This window comes from Rhipicephalus microplus, chromosome 3 (genome assembly GCF_043290135.1).
Source record: "Rhipicephalus microplus isolate Deutch F79 chromosome 3, USDA_Rmic, whole genome shotgun sequence".
NCBI lineage: Eukaryota > Metazoa > Arthropoda > Arachnida > Ixodida > Ixodidae > Rhipicephalus > Rhipicephalus microplus.
This window is the reverse complement of record NC_134702.1, coordinates 169,464,310-169,481,400: the sequence shown is the minus strand read 5'-3', so window position 1 is coordinate 169,481,400 and position 17,091 is coordinate 169,464,310. Positions and strand designations below refer to the sequence as shown.

Sequence of the window (17,091 nt, the reverse complement as noted above, 5' to 3'; positions counted from 1 at the left end):
AATGGCAGCGCTGTTCGATGAAATGTATTTCATGATATGCGTACCGGTAACTCCTGGTGCCGTAGTATTACAACAGGCAATAAAAAAAGATACCGCTAAAGTAGAGAGTGCTTTCCAGGTGCCGGGGTCTGAACCCGGGACTACTCACATGCAGAGCGAGCGCTCTACCACTGAGCTCCACCCCCGTTACATTTGGAGCACTCATTAACGAGTTTCTTGGTGCTCATCAGCTTGTTCTAACAATAAAATAATCAATTAGTTGAAATTAACAAAATCATTTCGTCATTGCTGCCTGATACAGTCTTTTCATCATTGAGGAAAGCCGCTTATCTCTATAGTCAAAGAAAATGGAAGCGCTGTTCGATGAAATGTATTTCATGATATGCGCACCGGTAACTCGTGGTGCCGTAGTATTACAACAGGCAATAAAAAAGATACCGCTAAAGTCGAGAGCGCTTTGGAGGTGCTGGGGATTGAACTCGGGACCTCTCACATGCAAAGCGAGCGCTCTACCACTGAGCTACACCCCCGTTACATCTAGAGCACTCATTATCAAGTTTCTTGGTGCTCATTAGCTTGTTCTAACAATAAAATAATTCAATAGTTGAAATAAACAAAATCATCTCGTCATTGCTGCCTGATACAGTCTTTTCATCATTGGGGAAAGCCGCTTATCTCTATAGTCAAAGAAAATGGCAGCGCTGTTCGATTAAATGTATTTCATAATATGCGCACCGGTAACTCGTGGTGCTGTAGTATTAACACAGGCAATGAAAAAAGATACCACCAAAGTCGAGAGCGCTTTAGAGGTGCCGGGGATTGAACCCGGGACTTCTCACATGCAAAGCGAGCGCTCTACCACTGAGCTACACCCCCGTTACATTTGGAGCACTCATTAACGAACTTCGTGGTGCTCATTAGCTTGTTCTAACAATAAAATAATCAATTAGTTGAAATTAACAAAATCATCTCGTCTTTGCTGCCTGATAAAGTTTTTCCATCATTGAGGAAAGCCGCATATTTCTATAGTCAAAGATAATGGCAGCGCTGTTCGATGAAATGTATTTCATGATATGCGCACCGGTAACTCGTGGTGCCGTAGTATTACAACAGGCAATAAAAAAGATACCGCTAAAGTAGAGAGTGCTTTCGAGGTGCCGGGGTCTGAACCCGGGACTGCTCACATGCAGAGTGAGCGCTCTACCACCGAGCTACACCCCCGTTACATTTGGAGCACTCATTAACGAGTTTCTTGGTGCTCATCAGCTTGTTCTAACAATAAAATAATCAATTAGTTTAAATAAACAAAATCATCTCGTCACTGCTGCCTGATACAGTCTTTTCATCACTGAGGTAGGCCGCTTATCTCTATAGTCAAAGAAAATGGCAGCGCTGTCCGATGAAATGTATTTCATGATATGCGCACCGGTAACTCGTGGTGCTGTAGTATTAACACAGGCAATAAAAAAAGATACCGCTAAAGTCGAGAGCGCTTTGGAGGTGCCGGGGATTGAACCCCGGACTTCTCACATGCAAAGCGAGCGCTCTACCACTGAGCTACACTCCGTTACATTTGGAGCACTGATTAACGAATTTCGTGGTGCTCATCAGCTTGTTCTAACAATAAAATAATCAATTAGTTAAAATAAACAAAATAATCTCGTCATTGCTGCCTGATACAGTCTTTTCATCATTGAGGAAAGCCGCATATTTCTATAGTCAAAGAAAATGGCAGCGCTGTTCGATGAAATGTATTCCATGATATGCGCACCGGTATTCGTGGTGCCGTAGTATTACAACAGGCAATAAAAAAGGCACCGTTAAAGTCGAGAGCGCTTTGGAGGTGCCGGGGATTGAACCCGGGACTTCTCACATGCAAAGCGAGCACTCTAACACTGAGCTACACACTTGTTACGTCTGGAGCGCTCATTAACGAGTTTCTTGGTGCTCATCAGCTTGTTCAAACAATATAATAATCAATTAGTTGAAATAAACAAAATCATCTCGTCATTGCTGCCTGATACAGTTTTTTCATCATTGAGGAAAGCCGCATATTTCTATAGTCAAAGAAAATTGCCGCGCTGTTCGATGAAATGTATTTCATGATTTGCGCACCGGTAACTCGTGGTGCCGTAGTATTACAACAGGCAATTAAAAAAGATACCGCTAAAGTCGAGAGCGCTTTCGAGGTTCCGGGGTCTGAACCCGGGACTACTCACATGCAGAGCGAGCGCTCTACCACTGAGCTACACACTTGTTACGTCTGGAGCACTCATTAACGAGTTTCTTGGTGCTCATCAGCTTGTTCAAACAATATAATAATCAATTAGTTGAATTAAACAAAATCATCTCGTCATTGCTGCCTGATACAGTTTTTTCATCATTGAGGAAAGCCGCATATTTCTATAGTCAAAGAAAATGGCCGCGCTGTTCGATGAAATGTATTTCATGATTTGCGCACCGGTAACTCGTGGTGCCGTAGTATTACAACAGGCAATTAAAAAAGATACCGCTAAAGTCGAGAGCGCTTTCGAGGTGCCGGGGTCTGAACCCGGGACTACTCACATGCAGAGCGAGCGCTCTACCATTGAGCTACACACTTGTTACGTCTGGAGCGCTCATTAACGAATTTCTTGGTGCTCATCAGCTTGTTCAAACAATATAATAATCAATTAGTTGAAATAAACAAAATCATCTCGTCATTGCTGCCTGATACAGTTTTTTCATCATTGAGGAAAGCCGCATATTTCTATAGTCAAAGAAAATGGCCGCGCTGTTCGATGAAATGTATTTCATGATTTGCGCACCGGTAACTCGTGCTGCCGTAGTATTACAACAGGCAAAAAAAAAAGATACCGCTAAAGTCGAGAGCGCTTTCGATGTGCCGGGGTCTCAACCCGGGACTACTCACATGCAGAGCGAGCGCTCTACCACTGAGCTACACACTTGTTACGTCTGGAGCACTCATTAACGAGTTTCTTGGTGCTCATAAGCTTGTTCAAACAATAAAATAATCAATTAGTTGAAGTAAACAAAATCATCTCGTCATTTCTGCCTATACAGTTTTTTCATCATTGAGGAAAGCCACATATTTCTATAGTCAAAGATAATGGCAGTGCTGTTCGATGAAATGTATTCCATGATATGTGCACCGGTAACTCGTTGTGCCGTAGTATTACAACAGGCAATAAAAAAGATACCGCTAAAGTCGAGAGCGCTTCGGAGGTGCTGGGGATTGAACCCGGGACCTCTCACATGCAAAGCGAGCACTCTACCACTGAGCTACACACTTGTTACGTCTGGAGCGCTCATTAACGAGTTTCTTGGTGCTCATCAGCTTGTTCAAACAATAAAATAATCAATTAGTTGAAATAAACAAAATCATTTCGTCATTGCTGCCTGATACAGTCTTTTCATCATTGAGGAAAGCCGCTTATCTCTATAGTCAAAGAAAATGGAAGCGCTGTTCGATGAAATGTATTTCATGATATGCGCACCGGTAACTCGTGGTGCCGTAGTATTACAACAGGCAATAAAAAAGATACCGCTAAAGTCGAGAGCGCTTCGGAGGTGCTGGGGATTGAACCCGGGACCTCTCACATGCAAAGCGAGCGCTCTACCACTGAGCAACACCCCCGTTACATCTGGAGCACTCATTACCGAGTTTCTTGGTGCTCATTAGCTTGTTCTAACAATAAAATAATTCAATAGTTGTAATAAACAAAATCATCTCGTCATTGCTGCCTGATACAGTCTTTTCATCATTGGGGAAAGCCGCTTATCTCTATAGTCAAAGAAAATGGCAGCGCTGTTCGATTAAATGTATTTCATGATATGCGCACCGGTAACTCGTGGTGCTGTAGTATCAACACAGGCAATGAAAAAAGATACCACCAAAGTCGAGAGCGCTTTAGAGGTGCCGGGGATTGAACCCGGGACTTCTCACATGCAAAGCGAGCGCTCTACCACTGAGCTACACCCCCGTTACATTTGGAGCACTCATTAACGAATTTCGTGGTGCTCATTAGCTTGTTCTAACAATAAAATAATCAATTAGTTGAAATAAACAAAATCATCTCGTCTTTGCTGCCTGATACAGTTTTTCCATCATTGAGGAAAGCCGCATATTTCTATAGTCAAAGAAAATGGCAGCGCTGTTCGATGAAATGTATTCCATGATATGCGCACCGGTAACTCGTGGTGCCGTAGTATTACAACAGGCAATAAAAAAAGATACCGCTAAAGTCGAGAGCGCTTTGGAGGTGCCGGGGATTGAACCCGGGACTTCTCACATGCACAGCGAGCGCTGCACCACTGAGCTACACACTTGTTACGTCTGCAGCACTCATTAACGAGTTTCTTGGTGCTCATAAGCTTGTTCAAACAATAAAATAATCAATTAGTTGAAATAAACAAAATCATCTTGTCATTTCTGCCTGATACAGTTTTTTCATCATTGAGGAAAGCCGCATATTTCTAAAGTCAAAGATAATGGCAGCGCTGTTCGATGAGATGTATTTCATGATATGCGCACCGGTAACTCGTGGTGCCGTAGTATTACAACAGGGAATAAAAAAAGATACCGCTAAAGTCGAGAGTGCTTTCGAGGTGCCGGGGTCTGAACCCGGGACTGCTCACATGCAGAGTGAGCGCTCTACCACTGAGCTACACCCCCGTTACATTTGGAGCACTCATTAACGAGTTTCTTGGTGCTCATCAGCTTGTTCTAACAGTAAAATAATCAATTAGTTGAAATAAACAAAATCATCTCGTCACTGCTGCCTGATACAGTCTTTTCATCATTGAGGTAGGCCGCTTATCTCTATCGTCAAAGAAAATGGCAGCGCTGTTCGATGAAATGTATTTCATGATATGCGCACCGGTAACTCGTGGTGCTGTAGTATTAACACAGGCAATAAAAAAAGATACCGCTAAAGTCGAGAGCGCTTTGGAGGTGCCGGGGATTGAACCCCGGACTTCTCACATGCAAAGCGAGCGCTCTACCACTGAGCTACACTCCCGTTACATTTGGAGCACTCATTAACGAATTTCGTGGTGCTCATTAGCTTGTTCTAACAATAAAATAATCAATTAAGTAAAATAAACAAAATAATCTCGTCATTGCTGCCTGATACAGTCTTTTCATCATTGAGGAAAGCCGCATATTTCTATAGTCAAAGAAAATGGCAGCGCTGTTCGATGAAATGTATTCCATGATATGCGCACCGGTATTCGTGGTGCCGTAGTATTACAACAGGCAATAAAAAAGACACCGTTAAAGTCGAGAGCGCTTTGGAGGTGCCGGGGATTGAACCCGGGACTTCTCACATGCAAAGCGAGCACTCTCACATTGAGCTACACACTTGTTACGTCTGGAGCGCTCATCAACGATTTTCTTGGTGCTCAACAGCTTGTTCAAACAATATAATAATCAATTAGTTGAAATAAACAAAATCATCTCGTCATTGCTGCCTGATACAGCTTTTTCATCATTGAGGAAAGCCGCATATTTCTATAGTCAAAGAAAATGGCCGCGCTGTTCGATGAAATGTATTTCATGATTTGCGCACCGGTAACTCGTGGTGCCGTAGTATTACAACAGGCAATTAAAAAAGATACCGCTAAAGTCGAGAGCGCTTTCGAGGTGCCAGGGTCTGAACCCGGGACTACTCACATGCAGAGCGAGCGCTCTACCACTGAGCTACACACTTGTTACGTCTGGAGCACTCATTAACGAGTTTCTTGGTGCTCATCAGCTTGTTCAAACAATATAATAATCAATTAGTAGAATTAAACAAAATCATCTCGTCATTGCTGCCTGATACAGTTTTTTCATCATTGAGGAAAGCCGCATATTTCTATAGTCAAAGAAAATGGCCGCGCTGTTCGATGAAATGTATTTCATGATTTGCGCACCGGTAACTCGTGGTGCCGTAGTATTACAACAGGCAATTAAAAAAGATACCGCTAAAGTCGAGAGCGCTTTCGAGGGGCCGGGGTCTGAACCCGGGACTACTCACATGCAGAGCGAGCGCTCTACCACTGAGCTACACACTTGTTACGTCTGGAGCGCTCATTAACGAGTTTCTTGGTGCTCATCAGCTTGTTCAAACAATATAATAATCAATTAGTTGAAATAAACAAAATCATCTCGTCATTGCTGCCTGATACAGTTTTTTCATCATTGAGGAAAGCCGCATATTTCTATAGTCAAAGAAAATGGCCGCGCTGTTCGATGAAATGTATTTCATGATTTGCGCAGCGGTAACTCGTGCTGCCGTAGTATTAAAACAGGCAATTAAAAAAGATACCGCTAATGTCGAGAGCACTTTCGAGGTGCCGGGGTCTGAACCCGGGACTACTCACATACAGAGCGAGCGCTCTACCACTGAGCTACACACTTGTTACGTCTGGAGCACTCATTAACGAGTTTCTTGGTGCTCATAAGCTTGTTCAAACAATAAAATAATCAATTAGTTGAAGTAAACAAAATCATCTCGTCATTTCTGCCTGATACAGTTTTTTCATCATTGAGGTAAGCCACATATTTCTATAGTCAAAGATACTGGCAGCGCTGTTCGATGAAATGTATTTTGAGATATGCGCACCGGTAACTCGTGGTGCCGTAGTATTACAACAGGCAATAAAAAAAGATACCGCTAAAGTCGAGAGCGCTTTCGAGGTGCCGGGGTCTGAACCCGGGACTACTCACATGCAGAGCGAGCGCTCTACCACTGAGCTCCACCCCCGTTACATTTGGAGCACTCATTAACGAGTTTCTTGGTGCTCATCAGCTTGTTCTAACAATAAAACAATCAATTAGTTGAAATTAACAAAATCATTTCGTCATTGCTGCCTGATACAGACTTTCCATCATTGAGGAAAGGCGCACATTTCTATAGTCAAAGAAAATGGCAGCGCTGTTCGATGAAATGTACTTCATGATATGCGCACTGGTAACTCGTGGTGCCGTAGTATTACAACAGGCAATAAAAAAAGATACCGTTAGGTCGAGAGCGCTTTCCAGGGGCCGGGGTCTGAACCCGGGACTACTCACATGCAGAGCGAGCGCTCTACCACTGAGCTACACCCCCGTTACATTTGGAGCACTCATTAACGAGTTTCTTGGTGCTCATCAGCTTGTTCTAACAATAAAATAATGAATTAGTTGAAATAAACAAAATCATCTCGTCATTGCTGCCTGATACGGTCTTTTCATCAGTGAGGAAAGCCGCTTATCTCTATAGTCAAAGAAAATGGCAGCGCTGTTCGATGAAATGTATTTCATGATATGCGCACCGGTAACTCGTGGTGCTGTAGTATTAACACAGGCAATAAAAAAAGATACCACTAAAGTCGAGAGCGCTTTGGAGGTGCCGGGGATTGAACCCGGGACTTCTCACATGCAAAGCGAGCGCTCTACCACTGAGCTACACCCCCGTTACATTTGGAGCACTCATTAACGAATTTCGTGGTGCTCATCAGCTTGTTCTAACAATGAAATAATCAATTAGTTGAAATAAACAAAATCATCTCGTCATTGATGCCTGATACAGTTTTTCCATCATTGAGGAAAGCCGCATATTTCTATAGTCAAAGAAAATGGCAGCGCTGTTCGATGAAATGTATTCCATGATATGTTACTCGTGGTGCCGTAGTATTACAACAGGCAATAAAAAAAGATACCGCTAAAGTCGAGAGCGCTTTGGAGGTGCCGGGGATTGAACCCGGGACTTCTCACATGCAAAGCGAGCGCTCTACCACTGAGCTACACACTTGTTACGTCTGGAGCACTCATTATTGAGTTTCTTGGTGCTCATAAGCTTGTTCAAACAATAAAATTATCAATTAGTTGAAATAAACAAAATCATCTCGTCATTTCTGCCTGATACAGTTTTTTCATCATTGAGGAAAGGCGCACATTTCTATAGTCAAAGATAATGGCAGCGCTGTTCGATGAAATGTATTTCATGATATGCGCACCGGTAACTCGTGGTGCCGTAGTATTACAACAGGCAATAAAAAAAGATACCGCTAAAGTAGAGAGTGCTTTCGAGGTGCCGGGGTCTGAACCCGGGACTACTCACATGCAGAGCGAGCGCTCTACCACTGAGCTCCACCCCCGTTACATTTGGAGCACTCATTAACGAGTTTCTTGGTGCTCATCAGCTTGTTCTAACAATAAAATAATCAATTAGTTGAAATTAACAAAATCATTTCGTCATTGCTGCCTGATACAGTCTTTTCATCATTGAGGAAAGCCGCTTATCTCTATAGTCAAAGAAAATGGAAGCGCTGTTCGATGAATTGTATTTCATGATATGCGCACCGGTAACTCGTGGTGCCGTAGTATTACAACAGGCAATAAAAAAGATACCGCTAAAGTCGAGAGCGCTTTGGAGGTGCTGGGGATTGAACCCGGGACCTCTCACATGCAAAGCGAGCGCTCTACCACTGAGCTACACCCCCGTTACATCTGGAGCACTCATTACCGAGTTTCTTGGTGCTCATTAGCTTGTTCTAACAATAAAATAATTCAATAGTTGAAATAAACAAAATCATCTCGTCATTGCTGCCTGATACAGTCTTTTCATCATTGGGGAAAGCCGCTTATCTCTATAGTCAAAGAAAATGGCAGCGGTGTTCGATTAAATGTATTTCATGATATGCGCACCGGTAACTCGTGGTGCTGTAGTATTAACACAGGCAATGAAAAAAGATACCACCAAAGTCGAGAGCGCTTTAGAGGTGCCGGGGATTGAACCCGGGACTTCTCACATGCAAAGCGAGCGCTCTACCACTGAGCTACACCCCCGTTACATTTGGAGCACTCATTAACGAATTTCGTGGTGCTCATTAGCTTGTTCTAACAATAAAATAATCAATTAGTTGAAATTAACAAATTCATCTCGTCTTTGCTGCCTGATACAGTTTTTCCATCATTGAGGAAAGCCGCATATTTCTATAGTCAAAGATAATGGCAGCGCTGTTCGATGAAATGTATTTCATGATATGCGCACCGGTAACTCGTGGTGCCGTAGTATTACAACAGGCAATAAAAAAAGATACCGCTAAAGTAGAGAGTGCTTTCGAGGTGCCGGGGTCTAAACCCGGGACTGCTCACATGCAGAGTGAGCGCTCTACCACCGAGCTACACCCCCGTTACATTTGGAGCACTCATTAACGAGTTTCTTGGTGCTCATCAGCTTGTTCTAACAATAAAATAATCAATTAGTTGAAATAAACAAAATCATCTCGTCACTGCTGCCTGATACAGTCTTTTCATCATTGAGGTAGGCCGCTTATCTCTATAGTCAAAGAAAATGGCAGCGCTGTCCGATGAAATGTATTTCATGATATGTGCACCGGTAACTCGTGCTGCTGTAGTATTAACACAGGCAATAAAAAAAGATACCGCTAAAGTCGAGAGCGCTTTGGAGGTGCCGGGGATTGAACCCCGGACTTCTCACATGCAAAGCGAGCGCTCTACCACTGAGCTACACTCCCGTTACATTTGGAGCACTGATTAACGAATTTCGTGGTGCTCATCAGCTTGTTCTAACAATAAAATAATCAATTAGTTAAAATAAACAAAATAATCTCGTCATTGCTGCCTGATACAGTCTATTCATCATTGAGGAAAGCCGCATATTTCTATAGTCAAAGAAAATGGCAGCGCTGTTCGATGAAATGTATTCCATGATATGCGCACCGGTATTCGTGGTGCCGTAGTATTACAACAGGCAATAAAAAAGGCACCGTTAAAGTCGAGAGCGCTTTGGAGGTGCCGGGGATTGAACCCGGGACTTCTCACATGCAAAGCGAGCACTCTAACACTGAGCTACACACTTGTTACGTCTGGAGCGCTCATTAACGAGTTTCTTGGTGCTCATCAGCTTGTTCAAACAATATAATAATCAATTAGTTGAAATAAACAAAATCATCTCGTCATTGCTGCCTGATACAGTTTTTTCATCATTGAGGAAAGCCGCATATTTCTATAGTCAAAGAAAATGGCCGCGCTGTTCGATGAAATGTATTTCATGATTTGCGCACTGGTAACTCGTGGTGCCATAGTATTACAACAGGCAATAAAAAAAGATACCGTTAGGTCGAGAGCGCTTTCCAGGTGCCGGGGTCTGAACCCGGGACTACTCACATGCAGAGCGAGCGCTCTACCACTGAGCTACACCCCCGTTACATTTGGAGCACTCATTAACGAGTTTCTTGGTGCTCATCAGCTTGTTCTAACAATAAAATAATGAATTAGTTGAAATAAACAAAATCATCTCGTCATTGCTGCCTGATACGGTCTTTTCATCAGTGAGGAAAGCCGCTTATCTCTATAGTCAAAGAAAATGGCAGCGCTGTTCGATGAAATGTATTTCATGATATGCGCACCGGTAACTCGTGGTGCTGTAGTATTAACACAGGCAATAAAAAAAGATACCACTAAAGTCGAGAGCGCTTTGGAGGTGCCGGGGATTGAACCCGGGACTTCTCACATGCAAAGCGAGCGCTCTACCACTGAGCTACACCCCCGTTACATTTGGAGCACTCATTAACGAATTTCGTGGTGCTCATCAGCTTGTTCTAACAATGAAATAATCAATTAGTTGAAATAAACAAAATCATCTCGTCATTGATGCCTGATACAGTTTTTCCATCATTGAGGAAAGCCGCATATTTCTATAGTCAAAGAAAATGGCAGCGCTGTTCGATGAAATGTATTCCATGATATGTTACTCGTGGTGCCGTAGTATTACAACAGGCAATAAAAAAAGATACCGCTAAAGTCGAGAGCGCTTTGGAGGTGCCGGGGATTGAACCCGGGACTTCTCACATGCAAAGCGAGCGCTCTACCACTGAGCTACACACTTGTTACGTCTGGAGCACTCATTATTGAGTTTCTTGGTGCTCATAAGCTTGTTCAAACAATAAAATTATCAATTAGTTGAAATAAACAAAATCATCTCGTCATTTCTGCCTGATACAGTTTTTTCATCATTGAGGAAAGGCGCACATTTCTATAGTCAAAGATAATGGCAGCGCTGTTCGATGAAATGTATTTCATGATATGCGCACCGGTAACTCGTGGTGCCGTAGTATTACAACAGGCAATAAAAAAAGATACCGCTAAAGTAGAGAGTGCTTTCGAGGTGCCGGGGTCTGAACCCGGGACTACTCACATGCAGAGCGAGCGCTCTACCACTGAGCTCCACCCCCGTTACATTTGGAGCACTCATTAACGAGTTTCTTGGTGCTCATCAGCTTGTTCTAACAATAAAATAATCAATTAGTTGAAATTAACAAAATCATTTCGTCATTGCTGCCTGATACAGTCTTTTCATCATTGAGGAAAGCCGCTTATCTCTATAGTCAAAGAAAATGGAAGCGCTGTTCGATGAAATGTATTTCATGATATGCGCACCGGTAACTCGTGGTGCCGTAGTATTACAACAGGCAATAAAAAAGATACCGCTAAAGTCGAGAGCGCTTTGGAGGTGCTGGGGATTGAACCCGGGACCTCTCACATGCAAAGCGAGCGCTCTACCACTGAGCTACACCCCCGTTACATCTGGAGCACTCATTACCGAGTTTCTTGGTGCTCATTAGCTTGTTCTAACAATAAAATAATTCAATAGTTGAAATAAACAAAATCATCTCGTCATTGCTGCCTGATACAGTCTTTTCATCATTGGGGAAAGCCGCTTATCTCTATAGTCAAAGAAAATGGCAGCGGTGTTCGATTAAATGTATTTCATGATATGCGCACCGGTAACTCGTGGTGCTGTAGTATTAACACAGGCAATGAAAAAAGATACCACCAAAGTCGAGAGCGCTTTAGAGGTGCCGGGGATTGAACCCGGGACTTCTCACATGCAAAGCGAGCGCTCTACCACTGAGCTACACCCCCGTTACATTTGGAGCACTCATTAACGAATTTCGTGGTGCTCATTAGCTTGTTCTAACAATAAAATAATCAATTAGTTGAAATTAACAAATTCATCTCGTCTTTGCTGCCTGATACAGTTTTTCCATCATTGAAGAAAGCCGCATATTTCTATAGTCAAAGATAATGGCAGCGCTGTTCGATGAAATGTATTTCATGATATGCGCACCGGTAACTCGTGGTGCCGTAGTATTACAACAGGCAATAAAAAAAGATACCGCTAAAGTAGAGAGTGCTTTCGAGGTGCCGGGGTCTGAACCCGGGACTGCTCACATGCAGAGTGAGCGCTCTACCACCGAGCTACACCCCCGTTACATTTGGAGCACTCATTAACGAGTTTCTTGGTGCTCATCAGCTTGTTCTAACAATAAAATAATCAATTAGTTGAAATAAACAAAATCATCTCGTCACTGCTGCCTGATACAGTCTTTTCATCATTGAGGTAGGCCGCTTATCTCTATAGTCAAAGAAAATGGCAGCGCTGTCCGATGAAATGTATTTCATGATATGCGCACCGGTAACTCGTGCTGCTGTAGTATTAACACAGGCAATAAAAAAAGATACCGCTAAAGTCGAGAGCGCTTTGGAGGTGCCGGGGATTGAACCCCGGACTTCTCACATGCAAAGCGAGCGCTCTACCACTGAGCTACACTCCCGTTACATTTGGAGCACTGATTAACGAATTTCGTGGTGCTCATCAGCTTGTTCTAACAATAAAATAATCAATTAGTTAAAATAAACAAAATAATCTCGTCATTGCTGCCTGATACAGTCTATTCATCATTGAGGAAAGCCGCATATTTCTATAGTCAAAGAAAATGGCAGCGCTGTTCGATGAAATGTATTCCATGATATGCGCACCGGTATTCGTGGTGCCGTAGTATTACAACAGGCAATTAAAAAAGATACCGCTAAAGTCGAGAGCGCTTTCGAGGTGCCGGGGTCTGAACCCGGGACTACTCACATGCAGAGCGAGCGCTCTACCACTGAGCTACACACTTGTTACGTCTGGAGCGCTCATTAACGAGTTTCTTGGTGCTCATCAGCTTGTTCAAACAATATAATAATCAATTAGTTGAAATAAACAAAATCATCTCGTCATTGCTGCCTGATACAGTTTTTTCATCATTGAGGAAAGCCACATATTTCTATAGTCAAAGATAATGGCAGTGCTGTTCGATGAAATGTATTCCATGATATGTGCACCGGTAACTCGTTGTGCCGTACTATTACAACAGGCAATAAAAAAAGATACCGCTAAAGTCGAGAGCGATTTGGAGATGCCGGGGATTGAACCCGGGACTTCTCACATGCAAAGCGAGCGCTCTACCACTGAGCTACACACTTGTTACGTCTGGAGCGCTCATTAACGAGTTTCTTGGTGCTCATCAGCTTGTTCAAACAATAAAATAATCAATTAGTTGAAATAAACAAAATCATTTCGTCATTGCTGCCTGATACAGTCTTTTCATCATTGAGGAAAGCCGCTTATCTCTATAGTCAAAGAAAATGGAAGCGCTGTTCGATGAAATGTATTTCATGATATGCGCACCGGTAACTCGTGGTGCCGTAGTATTACAACAGGCAATAAAAAAGATACCGCTAAAGTCGAGAGCGCTTCGGAGGTGCTGGGGATTGAACCCGGGACCTCTCACATGCAAAGCGAGCGCTCTACCACTGAGCAACACCCCCGTTACATATGGAGCACTCATTACCGAGTTTCTTGGTGCTCATTAGCTTGTTCTAACAATAAAATAATTCAATAGTTGAAATAAACAAAATCATCTCGTCATTGCTGCCTGATACAGTCTTTTCATCATTGGGGAAAGCCGCTTATCTCTATAGTCAAAGAAAATGGCAGCGCTGTTCGATTAATTGTATTTCATGATATGCGCACCGGTAACTCGAGGTGCTGTAGTATTAACACAGGCAATGAAAAAAGATACCACCAAAGTCGAGAGCGCTTTAGAGGTGCCGGGGATTGAACCCGGGACTTCTCACATGCAAAGCGAGCGCTCTACCACTGAGCTACACCCCCGTTACATTTGGAGCACTCATTAACGAATTTCGTGGTGCTCATTAGCTTGTTCTAACAATAAAATAATCAATTAGTTGAAATAAACAAAATCATCTCGTCTTTGCTGCCTGATACAGTTTTTCCATCATTGAGGAAACCCGCATATTTCTATAGTCAAAGAAAATGGCAGCGCTGTTCGATGAAATGTATTCCATGATATGCGCACCGGTAACTCGTGGTGCCGTAGTATTACAACAGGCAATAAAAAAAGATACCGCTAAAGTCGAGAGCGCTTTGGAGGTGCCGGGGATTGAACCCGGGACTTCTCACATGCAAAGCGAGCGCTGTACCACTGAGCTACACACTTGTTACGTCTGCAGCACTCATTAACGAGTTTCTTGGTGCTCATAAGCTTGTTGAAACAATAAAATAATCAATTAGTGTAAATAAACAAAATCATCTCGTCATTTCTGCCTGATACAGTTTTTTCATCATTGAGGAATGCCGCATATTTCTAAAGTCAAAGATAATGGCAGCGCTGTTCGATGAGATGTATTTCATGATATGCGCACCGGTAACTCGTGGTGCCGTAGTATTACAACAGGCAATAAAAAAAGATACCGCTAAAGTCGAGAGTGCTTTCGAGGTGCCGGGGTCTGAACCCGGGACTGCTCACATGCAGTGTGAGCGCTCTACCACTGAGCTACACCCCCGTTACATTTGGAGCACTCATTAACGAGTTTCTTGGTGCTCATCAGCTTGTTCTAACAATAAAATAATCAATTAGTTGAAATAAACAAAATCATCTCGTCACTGCTGCCTGATACAGTCTTTTCATCATTGAGGTAGGCCGCTTATCTCTATAGTCAAAGAAAATGGCAGCGCTGTTCGATGAAATGTATTTCATGATATGCGCACCGGTAACTCGTGGTGCTGTAGTATTAACACAGGCAATAAAAAAAAGATACCGCTAAAGTCGAGAGCGCTTTGGAGGTGCCGGGGATTGAACCCCGGACTTCTCACATGCAAAGCGAGCGCTCTACCACTGAGCTACACTCCCGCTACATTTGGAGCACTCATTAACGAATTTCGTGGTGCTCATCAGCTTGTTCTAACAATAAAATAATCAATTAAGTAAAATAAACAAAATAATCTCGTCATTGCTGCCTGATACAGTCTTTTCATCATTGAGGAAAGCCGCATATTTCTATAGTCAAAGAAAATGGCAGCCCTGTTCGATGAAATGTATTCCATGATATGCACACCGGTATTCCTGGTGCCGTAGTATTACAACAGGCAATAAAAAAGACACCGTTAAAGTCGAGAGCGCTTTGGAGGTGCCGGGGATTGAACCCGGGACTTCTCACATGCAAAGCGAGCACTCTAACACTGAGCTACACACTTGTTACGTCTGGAGCGCTCATCAACGATTTTCTTGGTGCTCATCAGCTTGTTCAAATAATATAATAATCAATTAGTTGAAATAAACAAAATCATCTCGTCATTGCTGCCTGATACAGCTTTTTCATCATTGAGGAAAGCCGCATATTTCTATAGTCAAAGAAAATGGCCGCGCTGTTCGATGAAATGTATTTCATGATTTGCGCACCGGTAACTCGTGGTGCCGTAGTATTACAACAGGCAATTAAAAAAGATACCGCTAAAGTCGAGAGCGCTTTCGAGGGGCCGGGGTCTGAACCCGGGACTACTCACATGCAGAGCGAGCGCTCTACCACTGAGCTACACACTTGTTACGTCTGGAGCGCTCATTAACGAGTTTCTTGGTGCTCATCAGCTTGTTCAAACAATATAATAATCAATTAGTTGAAATAAACAAAATCATCTCGTCATTGCTGCCTGATACAGTTTTTTCATCATTGAGGAAAGCCGCATATTTCTATAGTCAAAGAAAATGGCCGCGCTGTTCGATGAAATGTATTTCATGATTTGCGCAGCGGTAACTCGTGCTGCCGTAGTATTACAACAGGCAATTAAAAAAGATACCGCTAATGTCGAGAGCGCTTTCGAGGTGCCGGGGTCTGAACCCGGGACTACTCACATGCAGAGCGAGCGCTCTACCACTGAGCTACACACTTGTTACGTCTGGAGCACTCATTAACGAGTTTCTTGGTGCTCATAAGCTTGTTCAAACAATAAAATAATCAATTAGTTGAAGTAAACAAAATCATCTCGTCATTTCTGCCTGATACAGTTTTTTCATCATTGAGGTAAGCCACATATTTCTATAGTCAAAGATACTGGCAGCGCTGTTCGATGAAATGTATTTCGAGATATGCGCACCGGTAACTCGTGGTGCCGTAGTATTACAACAGGCAATAAAAAAAGATACCGCTAAAGTCGAGAGCGCTTTCGAGGTGCCGGGGTCTGAACCCGGGACTACTCACATGCAGAGCGGACGCTCTACCACTGAGCTAAACCCCCGTTTTTTTTTTTTTTTTTATTTATTGCCTGGCATGGACATTGTACAGGGCAATCATTGCACACACATATATTACAATACAAAGAAAAAAAAAAAAAACAAGCATTGCCATCAGTCCCATTTGTACTGATGTTGTCCTCTTAAAAATACTTAAGGTTTGCCAGGGGTTCAACCCTTGACAACCATTCTGACTCGATATCCTCTATTTTGCTACACTCAATGAATGCAGACATGCTTTGCCTGAAATAAATTACTGCTGGTTTTGCGTCCGGGTCGAAATGGTATCCGGCCATTCGTGCACGCCATATACAGTGGAGACCGGTCAACATCACTACATCGAATGGGACCCCATCATCATTTGTTACTGCGAGGTACCTTATTCCGTGTGGGTCTAGTGGAAAATCCTTCTTTATTGTCCTCTGTAATATGTCCCAAAAATGTACCCCTTCCCAACAATGCAAAAAAACATGGTCTATTGTTTCTGGTTTCTTACATATCAAGCAGTGTGACCCCCATAGTGTAAAAAAACCCCGTTCCTCTGTGAAAGTCTTTACTGATAGTGTTCCTGTGTGTAACTTGAAGAAAAAAGTTTTCACCCCTGTAGGTACCTGCATGTTTCTCACCCGCTTCAGTACGTTTTGTCCCGGTCTTCCACTGTATATGGCCCTGTACAATGGTACT

General features: G+C 43.0%; 19 non-coding genes across 19 annotated transcripts; all 19 read right to left on the bottom strand.

Moving 5' to 3' along the window:
• Nucleotides 1-458: 458 nt before the first annotated feature.
• TRNAA-UGC (transfer RNA alanine (anticodon UGC)) lies at nucleotides 459-530 on the bottom strand. Its single transcript has one exon. It is a non-coding gene; the product is annotated as a tRNA-Ala (tRNA).
• A 274-nt stretch (nucleotides 531-804) lies between these two features.
• On the bottom strand, nucleotides 805-876 carry TRNAA-UGC (transfer RNA alanine (anticodon UGC)). Its single transcript has one exon. It is a non-coding gene; the product is annotated as a tRNA-Ala (tRNA).
• Nucleotides 877-3,565: 2,689 nt separating this feature from the next.
• On the bottom strand, nucleotides 3,566-3,637 carry TRNAA-UGC (transfer RNA alanine (anticodon UGC)). The gene has a single exon. It is a non-coding gene; the product is annotated as a tRNA-Ala (tRNA).
• Nucleotides 3,638-3,911: 274 nt separating this feature from the next.
• On the bottom strand, nucleotides 3,912-3,983 carry TRNAA-UGC (transfer RNA alanine (anticodon UGC)). The gene has a single exon. It is a non-coding gene; the product is annotated as a tRNA-Ala (tRNA).
• Nucleotides 3,984-4,949: 966 nt separating this feature from the next.
• Nucleotides 4,950-5,021, bottom strand: TRNAA-UGC (transfer RNA alanine (anticodon UGC)). Its single transcript has one exon. It is a non-coding gene; the product is annotated as a tRNA-Ala (tRNA).
• A 2,347-nt stretch (nucleotides 5,022-7,368) lies between these two features.
• TRNAA-UGC (transfer RNA alanine (anticodon UGC)) lies at nucleotides 7,369-7,440 on the bottom strand. The gene has a single exon. It is a non-coding gene; the product is annotated as a tRNA-Ala (tRNA).
• Nucleotides 7,441-7,706: 266 nt separating this feature from the next.
• On the bottom strand, nucleotides 7,707-7,776 carry TRNAA-UGC (transfer RNA alanine (anticodon UGC)). The gene has a single exon. It is a non-coding gene; the product is annotated as a tRNA-Ala (tRNA).
• A 621-nt stretch (nucleotides 7,777-8,397) lies between these two features.
• Nucleotides 8,398-8,469, bottom strand: TRNAA-UGC (transfer RNA alanine (anticodon UGC)). The gene has a single exon. It is a non-coding gene; the product is annotated as a tRNA-Ala (tRNA).
• Nucleotides 8,470-8,743: 274 nt separating this feature from the next.
• On the bottom strand, nucleotides 8,744-8,815 carry TRNAA-UGC (transfer RNA alanine (anticodon UGC)). Its single transcript has one exon. It is a non-coding gene; the product is annotated as a tRNA-Ala (tRNA).
• Nucleotides 8,816-9,435: 620 nt separating this feature from the next.
• TRNAA-UGC (transfer RNA alanine (anticodon UGC)) lies at nucleotides 9,436-9,507 on the bottom strand. The gene has a single exon. It is a non-coding gene; the product is annotated as a tRNA-Ala (tRNA).
• A 963-nt stretch (nucleotides 9,508-10,470) lies between these two features.
• On the bottom strand, nucleotides 10,471-10,542 carry TRNAA-UGC (transfer RNA alanine (anticodon UGC)). The gene has a single exon. It is a non-coding gene; the product is annotated as a tRNA-Ala (tRNA).
• Nucleotides 10,543-10,808: 266 nt separating this feature from the next.
• On the bottom strand, nucleotides 10,809-10,878 carry TRNAA-UGC (transfer RNA alanine (anticodon UGC)). The gene has a single exon. It is a non-coding gene; the product is annotated as a tRNA-Ala (tRNA).
• Nucleotides 10,879-11,499: 621 nt separating this feature from the next.
• Nucleotides 11,500-11,571, bottom strand: TRNAA-UGC (transfer RNA alanine (anticodon UGC)). The gene has a single exon. It is a non-coding gene; the product is annotated as a tRNA-Ala (tRNA).
• A 274-nt stretch (nucleotides 11,572-11,845) lies between these two features.
• TRNAA-UGC (transfer RNA alanine (anticodon UGC)) lies at nucleotides 11,846-11,917 on the bottom strand. Its single transcript has one exon. It is a non-coding gene; the product is annotated as a tRNA-Ala (tRNA).
• Nucleotides 11,918-12,537: 620 nt separating this feature from the next.
• TRNAA-UGC (transfer RNA alanine (anticodon UGC)) lies at nucleotides 12,538-12,609 on the bottom strand. The gene has a single exon. It is a non-coding gene; the product is annotated as a tRNA-Ala (tRNA).
• A 619-nt stretch (nucleotides 12,610-13,228) lies between these two features.
• On the bottom strand, nucleotides 13,229-13,296 carry TRNAA-UGC (transfer RNA alanine (anticodon UGC)). Its single transcript has one exon. It is a non-coding gene; the product is annotated as a tRNA-Ala (tRNA).
• A 277-nt stretch (nucleotides 13,297-13,573) lies between these two features.
• On the bottom strand, nucleotides 13,574-13,645 carry TRNAA-UGC (transfer RNA alanine (anticodon UGC)). The gene has a single exon. It is a non-coding gene; the product is annotated as a tRNA-Ala (tRNA).
• Nucleotides 13,646-13,919: 274 nt separating this feature from the next.
• TRNAA-UGC (transfer RNA alanine (anticodon UGC)) lies at nucleotides 13,920-13,991 on the bottom strand. Its single transcript has one exon. It is a non-coding gene; the product is annotated as a tRNA-Ala (tRNA).
• A 967-nt stretch (nucleotides 13,992-14,958) lies between these two features.
• TRNAA-UGC (transfer RNA alanine (anticodon UGC)) lies at nucleotides 14,959-15,030 on the bottom strand. Its single transcript has one exon. It is a non-coding gene; the product is annotated as a tRNA-Ala (tRNA).
• Between the last annotated feature and the right edge of the window lie 2,061 nt (nucleotides 15,031-17,091).